We start from the raw sequence: 10,292 nt of genomic DNA, 5'->3' as shown, positions 1-10,292 counted from the left end.
GGTTTGGGCAGGAAATGCGATAGTTCGCTCTGACGTCTTTTTCAATGTGGGAAGTGTTACGAACAGCTGATCGGATCGGCAAAGCGTGTTTCTGGAATATTATGTTTTTGTTCCTGCAAGCGCTTTTTATGCAATTTTTGCAAAGCTTTATGTGGAAGGAAACCGTGACCGAGGACAAGCTGATGGCATAAGATGTAAGTACAACTCCTCGGTTTCATATGGAAAAAAATTTATTGCGCTAGCTTACGCTTAGCGGGATTTAAAAATAGTTACACAAAACGGAGCTTGCTGCTCTGACCGGCTTTAAAGGGTTAACAATAACAATGTATTGAATAATGACTTTAAAAAATAATATAAAATAGTGTGCAAATACTGATAACAGTGCAAATGTTTGCAATATAAGAAATAAATGAAAAATGTAAACATCTATGTTTAGTGAACTTTGCAGTGTTGCTCTGTGGTGCAGCTACTACACCTAGCAAAGTTTACACACTATGTCTACTTGATCCACGTCTGACTCCGCGAACCCATAATGTTTCCACACCACTGAAGTTTTTTTTTTACCTCTTTTCAACCAACGGCAGTCACTCTCCTCTCCAAATAACTTCTGCTTAGCTTTCCGAGCTTCCCTCGGGTCCTCTTAATTGTTGTGACCGTGTTCGAAATGCAGAGGGTGCGCTCGATTTGCCACACGGAGCAGCGCGAGAGTAAAGCATGAGGGAGGGGCTAATAATCGGCTCAGTCATTTTTAATGATCGTTGAAAACCCAGATCTAACGTAATCGTGATTAAAATTCGATTAATTGAGCAGCCCTACATTACGCAGATGTGACAAAGAGTTTGATGCAGGAGCTGTAAAAGAATCACTCCTTCAGTTACTCCAAAGAGAAGGTGCAGAATCAATTTATGGCTCAACTGTGTCGAGAGCTGGAAGAAATAGCCAGCACAGCCATAGTCAGCAAGGAAGTCATGTATCTGCAAGGAAAGCAGAGGCAGCAGCACGACTGGCATCGAAGCAAGCTGAAATAAACAGAGAAATGGAAATATCTGCCCGGAGAAAGGAGATATTAGCTCAACAAGAGCAATTGAAAATGTTGGAAAATCAAAGAGATCTTGAGGTCATTCAGGCAGAATACAATGTATATGCTGAAGAGGAATCAAAAATGAATGCTGAAATAAGAAATTGTGAAGTAAGGAGTACTTTGTCTTTCAGTCAGCTTCCTAAACCACTTAGCAGTCCCCCATGCACCCAAGTTCCTCAGAGCACTGCACCTCCTCACTCTGAAGGTAAATTCATCCTGACCTCACAAAGTGTTCACGCCCCTCACTATGATACTCAAGTGGTGCCAAAAGAAAGTGAGCTCTCTCTGGTGCAGGCATTAAAAGAGTCCTTAGTAATGTCTAGACTCCCAGTGCCAGAGCCGTTTACATTTACAGGAGACCCACTTAAATTTGTTGAGTGGAGCACTTGCTTTAAGGCGCTTATCGAGACTAGCTGCACAGATTCAGCCCATAAGCTGTTCTACTTGAAGAAGTACATTGGTGGAGAAGCTCTCTGTGTTTTAGAAGGGACATTTTATCGAAGTGACGAGGAAGCTTACAAACAAGCTTGGGATGCTCTGAACAAACGCTATGGACACCCATTTGTAGTTCAAAGAGCCTTTAGGGGAAAACTAAGCAGTTGGCCAAAGATTGGTCCAAAGGAGTCACTTAAATTGAGAGAGTTTAGTGATTTCCTCATTTCTTGTAAGAATGCTATGCCTCACGTCCAAGGCCTCAAGGTTTTAGATGATTGTGAAGAAAATCAAAAAATATTGCTGAAACTTCCTGACTGGGCCACAACCCGCTGGAATCGTTATGTCACAAAATTACTGGATGAAGAAAAGGCATATCCAGGGTTTGCAGAATTTGCAGACTTTGTGGCTGAAGAGGCGCGTATAGCATGTAATCCAGTTTCTTCTCTGTTTGCCTTAAAAAACACATTTGAAAAACCTGAGAAAGAACAAAAACGTCTGAAGGCCAGTGTCCTGGTGACATCAGCAAATGGGTCTAAAGATGTGAAGAACACAACTACAGTTCAGAGCAACAGAAAATCAAAACCCAACCCTTCCTCAACTCAGAACAAACGGCAACTTGAATGTATCTGCTGCAAGCAAAATCATTTTATCTATAAATGTGCAAAGTTTACAGCAATGCCGCTTGAAGAAAAGAAACAGTTTATTAGGGACAACAATATGTGCTTTGCTTGTCTGCGAGTCGGCCACATTTCCAAAAACTGTCGACAGAGAGCAACATGTAATGTCTGCAGACGAAGCCACCCTTCTCCTCTCCATGAAGATCCTCCACTGGGAGATGAACCTGAACCACCATCAGAAGAGGAGAATGCAGCCACCGTATCGTGCAGTGTGAGAGTGGGCAACAATGATTGCACTTCAATGATCGTTCCAGTGTGGCTTTCTTCATCAGCGAAGAATCAAGAGACATTGGTTTATGCTCTGCTAGACACCCAAAGCAGCAACACATTTATTGACCAAGATATTTGTGAAAAGATACAGGCAAGCAGGGAACCAGTGAAGCTAAAGCTGACAACAATGACTGACAGGGGTTCGATTGTACCTAGTCAAAGAGTGGATGGACTGAGGGTAAGAGGGTACAACTCAGAAAAGTACATTGACTTGCCACCAACCTACACTCAAGAGTACATTCCATTGGAGAAACACACTATTCCAACTCGAGAGACAGCAAAAAAGTGGCCCCATCTACTTAGCATTGCAAATGAAATGCCAGATCTCTTGGACTGTCCTATAGCTCTTCTCATCGGTTACGACTGTGCAAGAGCGCTAAAGCCAAGGGAAGTCATACCAGGAAAGGATTATGATCCCTATGCAATAAAAACAGACTTAGGGTGGAGTATCGTGGGAGCCATTAAGCCATGGAAAAGTTCGATGGGAGCAGCAGGGATCTGTCATCGTGTCACAGTAAAGGAGCTGCCATCTGTCACGCCTGCTTCTGTGATTAAAGCACTTGAAAATGACTTTCTGGACACAAACCATAAAGAAGGGAGTGTATCTCAAGAGGACATTCAGTTTCTAGAGATGCTGAATGAGAACATTCACTACAATGAGGAAGGCCATTTAGAAATGCCTCTGCCTTTTAGAGAACGCCCACAGCTTCCAAATAACAAGCAGCTTGCAATGTTTCGCTTGAAACGTTTAAAAGGAAAAATGGATAAGAACCCAAAGTACAAGGAAGACTACATCAAGTTCATGAATAGTGTCTTTAAAGATGGTGATGCAGAGGAAGCAGATGGCACATCAGGTAGTAACACATGGTACATTCCGCACCATGGCGTGTATCATCCCAGGAAGCCAGAGAAAATTCGAGTTGTTTTCGACTGCTCTGCTAAACACGAAGGCATCTCTTTAAATGACCACCTACTCACAGGCCCAGACTTGATTAATGCTCTGGCAGGGGTTTTGTGCAGATTTCGAGAGCATCAAATAGCAATTATGTGTGATGTGGAAAAAATGTTTCATCGCTTCCATGTCAACCCAGAGGATCGAGACTTCTTAAGGTTTCTGTGGTGGAAGGACGGGAATACAGATACTGAGCCTAAGGAGTATCGCATGCGAGTGCACATTTTTGGAGCGGCATCATCACCGGGATGTGCTAACTATGGCATGAAGTATCTCGCCAGGGAACAAAAAAAGGACTATCCACTGGCAGCCAGATTCATTCACAAAAACTTTTATGTGGATGACGGGCTAATCAGCATTGATTCAGTCAGGGAAGCCAAGCAGCTGGTCTGTGAAGCACAAGAGGTCTGTGCAAAAGGGAAACTGCGCTTGCACAAATTTGCATGCAACAACAAGGAGGTCATGAGCATTATCCCAGAAACAGAACGAGCCAGCAAGACCAAAGATGTAAACCTGAACTACTCTGTAATTCAAATGCAAAGTGTGCTGGGAGTAAAGTGGAACATAGAGGCTGACGTGTTCTCATTCAGTGTAGCCCTCAAAGAAAGGCCAGCCACACGCCGAGGAATTCTAGCAACAGTTGCTAGTGTGTATGACCCGTTAGGATTTCTCTCACCCTACATTTTGATAGGAAAATAAGTACTCCAGGAAATGTGCAAACGCGGAGTGGGATGGGATGATCCTATTCCCCCGGCACTAGAGACCAAATGGAAAGCATGGTTCGGTGACTTGGAGAATTTAAAAAGGATTGAAATACCAAGATGCCTTGTTCCTGAGAACTTCGGCAAGGTCAAAAAAATTGAGCTGCATCATTTTTCGGATGCCAGCAGAAGTGGCTATGGACAATGTTCATACATCAGGATTGTTGCTGATAAGAACGTGCATTGTGCACTGGTCATGGGTAAAGCCAGAGTGGCACCCATAAGAATAATCACTATCCCACGCCTTGAGCTCACTGCAGCTGCAGTTTCTGCAGCTGTAAGTAACTTCCTCAGGTCAGAGCTCGAGCGGAAAATTGACGGGGAGTTTTTCTGGAACGATTCTAAAGTGACGCTTGGATACATAAAAAATGATGCTCGTGGGTTTCATGTCTTTGTGGCAAATCGAGTTCAGAAAATAAGAGACTCTACTGATCCGAAGCAATGGTTTTACATTGAATCTGATCAAAATCCAGCTGATCACGCGTCTAGGGGCCTCAAGGTGGCAGATCTGCTAAGCTCGAATTGGCTCACTGGACCTAAATTCCTATGGGAAAGGGAAATTGTCACAAACCAACATTCCCCTGATCTTCTTGTTGGGGACCCAGAAGTAAAGGTCCTGAAGACAAATGCCCTTGAAGAAAACAGCTTTCTTGAGAGGTTCTCAAGATTTTCCAATTTGGATACAGCTCTTAACATTGTGGCAAGAATTAAAAGATTTGCAAGGAGAGATAACTCAGGACCCATTAGTGTAAAAGAAAGACAAATGGCTGCTTTTGTACTCCTCCAGGCAGCACAGAGGGAAGCCTTTAAAGAAGAGCTCAAATGGTTCAGTCAAAACTCAGCTGGACTACCAAAAACTCATAAAATGTATCAACTTGATCCTATTTTGGTAGACAACTTGCTTAGGGTTGGAGGAAGGTTGAGAAAATCCTCAGCATCATTTGCATTGAAGCATCCAGTAATCCTTCCAAAGGAAGGCATTGTCAAACAACTCGTTCTTGACCACTGTCACAAGAAAATGCAACACCAAGGCCGAGGCCAAACTCTGAACAAACTCAGGGAAAGTGGCTATTGGATCATAGGTGGCAGTAAGGTAGTGGCCAAATACATTAAAGGGTTTGTCAATTGTAGAAAAGTGCGTGGGCCAGCTGAAGAACAACGCATGGCTGACTTGCCATTTGACAGAGTGGATCCTTTGCCCCCATTCACCTACACTGGAGTTGATGTTTTCGGCCTCTTCTATACAAAACAAGGTCGAAAGGAATGGAAGAGGTATGGCCTATTGTTTACGTGTTTGAGCTCGAGAGCCGCACACATTGAGATGTTGGAGGATCTCTCCACTGACGCATTTATAAACGCTTTAAGATGCTTCATAGCAATCAGAGGCACAGTCAGACAGATTCGTTCTGACCAAGGGACAAATTTTGTCGGAGCTAAGAACGAGTTCAAGAAGGGTCTGTTGGAATTAGACAAGGAGATGATTTCTACTTATCTAGCTAAAAACCAGTGTGACTTTCAGATGAATGTTCCTGAAGCTAGTCACAGAGGAGGCATTTGGGAACGACAGATCCGCACTGTTAGGAATGTCATGAGTTCTGTCCTAGCCCAAGCCACAGGGAGGTTAGATGACACCTCATTGAGAACTTTCTTCTACGAGGCCATGTCAATTTTGAACCATTGTCCACTCACTACTGATACAATCAACGACCCCAACAGTGCTGAGCCTTTGACGTCTAATCATTTGCTCACAATGAAAGAGTCTGTGCCACTTCCGCCTCCTGGTAGATTTGTAAGAGAAGATTTGTACGCCAGGAAGAGGTGGCGGAGGGTGCAATATTTAACAGAGTTGTTCTGGAGCAGGTGGCGCAAGGAATACCTAACCAGCATTAGTTTAAGACAACGATGGCATACTCCTAAACAAAATGTACAGGTTGGAGATGTAGTGATTTTAAAAGAGGACAATATTCCAAGAAATGAGTGGAAATTGGCAAGGGTGGTTGAAGCCAATGAAGATGATGATGGTTTAGTGCGGAAGGTTAAGATCCAAATAGGGCAAAAGGATCTGGGAAAGAAAGGTGAACGTTTGAAACAAGTCTCTTTTCTTGAGAGACCAGTTCAGAAACTAGTGGTACTAGTTAAAGGGTCTAAACTACAGTGAAGTAGTACAAGGGTTAAGAACACAAACATAATATGTGATCTATAAGTTTATTTAAGAAGTGTTTTTTTTTTTGTAACATAAGTTGGTGTTTGATTGTCAATTTATTAAAAATTACAGGATTTAATTTTGTTTAACACATGTAAATAGAAATCCTTTGTAATTTTGGTGGCAGTGTAGCCGTCGCATTGAAATGTAATTATTATGTGATTGCAATGTTCAAAATTTGGTGTTTAATCTGGATTCATGTTGTGTTGTCGCCACCTACTGGTGGGCCTGAGTGTGGCGCTTTGTAGTGCGCATGCTTTGGGGTGATGCTCAATTAAGCGCACAGTGTCACCAGAGACTGAAGGCTCGAGCCAGAAAGAGAATGCTGCCTGTGTAAAGGGTGGAAATATAGAAGATATGGACTACAATTGCTCATGAATGTTCAGTAGAAAGGCGCACACGGTATGTTGGTGCATTTACTTTGTGTGTATGTTTTATTTGAGTTGTAATTTTTGTTCTGCTGATGTAATATCCGTGTTTTTCATTGATCATTTCACCATAGTTTTTCACGGTGTTTGCTGGTGAAAAGAAGATTAAAATACTGGCTGAACATCAGTTGGAGCATGGCCCTTTATTCTACTTCGAACATGAAAAACCTTCAGGAGCAGTTACACTTCCTCCTGTGGTAACATGCGGCTACTTCACAACAGCCAATCTGCTCGATTAGATGTTAGAAAAGAGATGGAAATGTCAGCTGTAACTGCAGCCGGCAACAACTAGTCCTCTGTTTCTCCATCGTAAACACTTGTGGATAGGGAAATTGGTTTCCCTCTTTACTCCCAGCTCAGGTGTAGACTTGCAGATTAAATTGGTGGAAGGGTGTGGGTGAGCCCAGCAACAGTGGAGTTCTCATGTATGAAAATGGTCCCCATCATACTCCTTGACAGAGCCTTTGTTATGCTAATGTTTCGAAAATTATGATGTTCAGAAAATCCGGGCTTTTCCTGTTCCCATTTATTGCCTTTCTCTATTCTATATTTACCTCCTATTGTTATTCTTATCAGACTTGTCATCTTTGACAAGCAGCCCAAAAGGAATCTGCTCGCACACATGCACACCAATGCACAGAAACATACAACTACATACTCATAAACTGTAAAGGAAAGCTGAAACGAGCGTCTTTCGTGGATCACGACGGCTCTGAACTCATACTTTTGTACAGACATTTCGGATTGATTGCAGTTACCTTCTGTATTTTTTGGACACTCGTGCACACATAAGCCTAACATAACAAAATAATCATATACAAATTGACCAGAAGTTTGCATACTGCTAAGCCTGGGCACAATCCCTCATGAATAATGGAGTCACATATGAAAGACAGAAGAAGACTGAGCAGAGCCACTCGGTGAGAGGACAGATTTGAGTGTGACACTGAAACTCTTCCAGTATTTTCGTTCCAAAACCATGGATGTTGTAGTTGCTGTGAAAAGGTGCTTGTAATGCTGCCGTCACTGTATTTTCAGTGCTTATTGTTTGCACTCTCTAGTTTACTTGATTATGTTTGATTAATCCTGTGTGTTTCAGTGCTACCTTCTGTGTCTGTTGCCATGGTTTGCTGAATTGCAGTGCATGAGAGCTTTAAACTGTATATAACACATAGATGTGGACACTATGATGTCACCTATATTTTGTTTGTTAACTTTTGAAGCCTGTGGTTGTTGATTTTTCAGAGCTAGAAGTCACCACGTTTTGCTGACAGAGTGCATGTGAAGTTTTCAGCAAACTTGGTTAGTGCTTTCCATCCACAGACTGGAAGAGTGTGTCAGATGAGTGTAATAAACATGCTCCAAAATGAACCAACACTACAAACACTGCAGAGAGGCCCAGACTTGAATTACTGGAGGTAAAGCCTAGCTGACAACTATCAGGGGCCTGTGTCAGCATCCACCTGTCAGTCAAAGCAGTCAGACCCAGATAATCCATAACTTTAAGCCTTAGTTTCAACAGATGCATTTAAATTAAGGTTCCACCAAACCATTTTTTCCTAAAACAGGCTATAAACCTGTTTATTTATTTTAATGTGGGAATCTATGGGGATTTCGTTTAGAGTCAGCCTCAAGTGGCCATTCAAATAATGTCGTTTTTGGCATTTCTGTCTTGGCTTTATTTTTCAGCCCCAGAGGTTAACAAAATGCTTTGATCAGTGTAATGTATGCCTTAGTAGCTTCATTTGTGAGCGGGACCTTAAATATTTCTGGGGGCCCTGAGAGGCAGCAGCGTTTCTGGTGTGACTTAATAGTCACACAAAGCACACATAGCAGTGTCTGTGTTCTTATCAATGCTAGAACCAGGTTAAAGTAAAACAAATTTCCTGCACGCAGTCCAGTATAAATATTTTTCTGGTTAAAATGACTCCACAGAGATAAGCACAGAATGTGAAGGCAAAAGCACAGAAGACATTCTTGCAGGGAACAGAGTGAAAGTGGCTGTGCACTGATTAGGGAAATGATGGGCAAATGTGTACTGTTGGCACGAGTAGATGAGGGGGCTGGGGAACATTGGGAAAAACTCAGGACAGCTGCTTGAGGGTGAGGAAATGGCATGGTCTGGAACTACCAGAAGGACAAGAAGTAAGTAAAATCACAAAATATTAGCCTAGTACTTTCTCCTTTTCATAGATCAGCATTAGAGAAGGTATTAAACTGTCAAAAGGTGACTATAATTAGACTGGCATTAACAATTGTGAAAAAGGAAACACAACCTTCTACATATCAGCACATAAAAAATTCACCTGGTTCTCACCAGATCTTAAAATTGGGTAAGTACAGCCTCAGATGAACAGCAACAAATCACGCTGTCATTATTTATTTAACAAAAAATGCAGAAGCAATGAGGAAAAAACTACAGAGCCCGTGACTCTGTAGCTTGCAGAAGCAGCTTTAGCAGTACAACCTAAACTAAAGTAATCACTTTCAGGGACATTTATTTATGCACAGCGCTCTCAAAGCCCCAACATAGCATTTCGTTGAGGTTTAATTCAGCCATTGCAAAACCTTGATGTAGATTTACTGCTGTGCTCGGGATCATCCTGTTCCATGACACAGTTTTGGCCAAGCTTTAGCTGTCGGACAGCGGACCCACATTTTACTTTAGAACCCTTTGACATCATGGTTGACCCGTCGACTGCAAAGTTCTCAGGTCCTGTGGCTGTGAAACAATCTCAGATCATCCTCCCTCCATCACTGTAGTTAACAGTTGGTGTGAGGTGTTTGTGCTGATATTGTGTAATTGGATTTTTGCCAAACATGGTGCGGTGCATTATGGCCAAGCATCTCCACTTTGGTCTCGTCTGTCCAAAGGACATTGTTTCTGAAGTCTTGTGGTTTTCTCAGATGCAGCTCTGCAGCTGCTGCCATGTTCTTTTTCGAGAGAACAGCGTCTCCTGCCAACACTTCCAAACAACAGATTTTTTTTTCACATTTTTCTCCAGTTGTCAAGAATTTTAACATCTAACTAACTGAGGCTCGTCTGAGAAGCAGCTCTTGTTTTGTTTTTGTTTATATCTTTGCAGTTTCTTTGAGCATTGCATGGTCAGACATTGGGGGTGAACTTTTTCCACTTGCAAATAATCTTTTTCACTCTAAATGATAGGTATACAATTATTTTGAAATGGCCCTGTCTCAGATGTCTTTCCTCCTTTACTATTGTATTAACACATACCTTCATTTTGCAAATCTGCAAACATAATTAAATGGCATTACTGTTTATCTTAGTAGGCACTCATAAAACTACACATAACTACACAAATATTGGGGAAATCAGTTTATGTTTTATTTGTCTGGGAAAAAAATATCTGCCCATAAATCAAATTTTATATGTCTTTAAAATCCTGTATCAGTTGGGCAAACACTGTTTCTGCGTTTGGTTTAGTTTTTTTGTTTAACAGATAATAACAATTTAATATGTGATG

General features: G+C 41.9%; 1 protein-coding gene and 1 long non-coding RNA gene across 2 annotated transcripts in view; both read left to right on the top strand.

Moving 5' to 3' along the window:
* LOC102307460 (phospholipid phosphatase-related protein type 5) overlaps window positions 1-10,292 on the top strand; it is a gene marked incomplete at its 5' end in the record, with an annotated part of 73,627 nt that overhangs the window by 42,147 nt on the left and 21,188 nt on the right.
* LOC121815431 lies at window positions 6,708-6,934 on the top strand. The gene is made up of 2 exons (XR_006055096.1): window positions 6,708-6,781; window positions 6,882-6,934. It is a non-coding gene; the product is annotated as an uncharacterized LOC121815431 (long non-coding RNA).

Source organism: Haplochromis burtoni, unplaced genomic scaffold (assembly GCF_018398535.1).
Source record: "Haplochromis burtoni strain Fernald_Lab_line unplaced genomic scaffold, NCSU_Asbu1 Contig_212, whole genome shotgun sequence".
In the NCBI taxonomy this organism is placed as follows: domain Eukaryota; kingdom Metazoa; phylum Chordata; class Actinopteri; order Cichliformes; family Cichlidae; genus Haplochromis; species Haplochromis burtoni.
The sequence above is the reverse complement of the archived record's forward strand: the minus strand, read 5'-3'. Positions and strand labels throughout refer to the sequence as shown.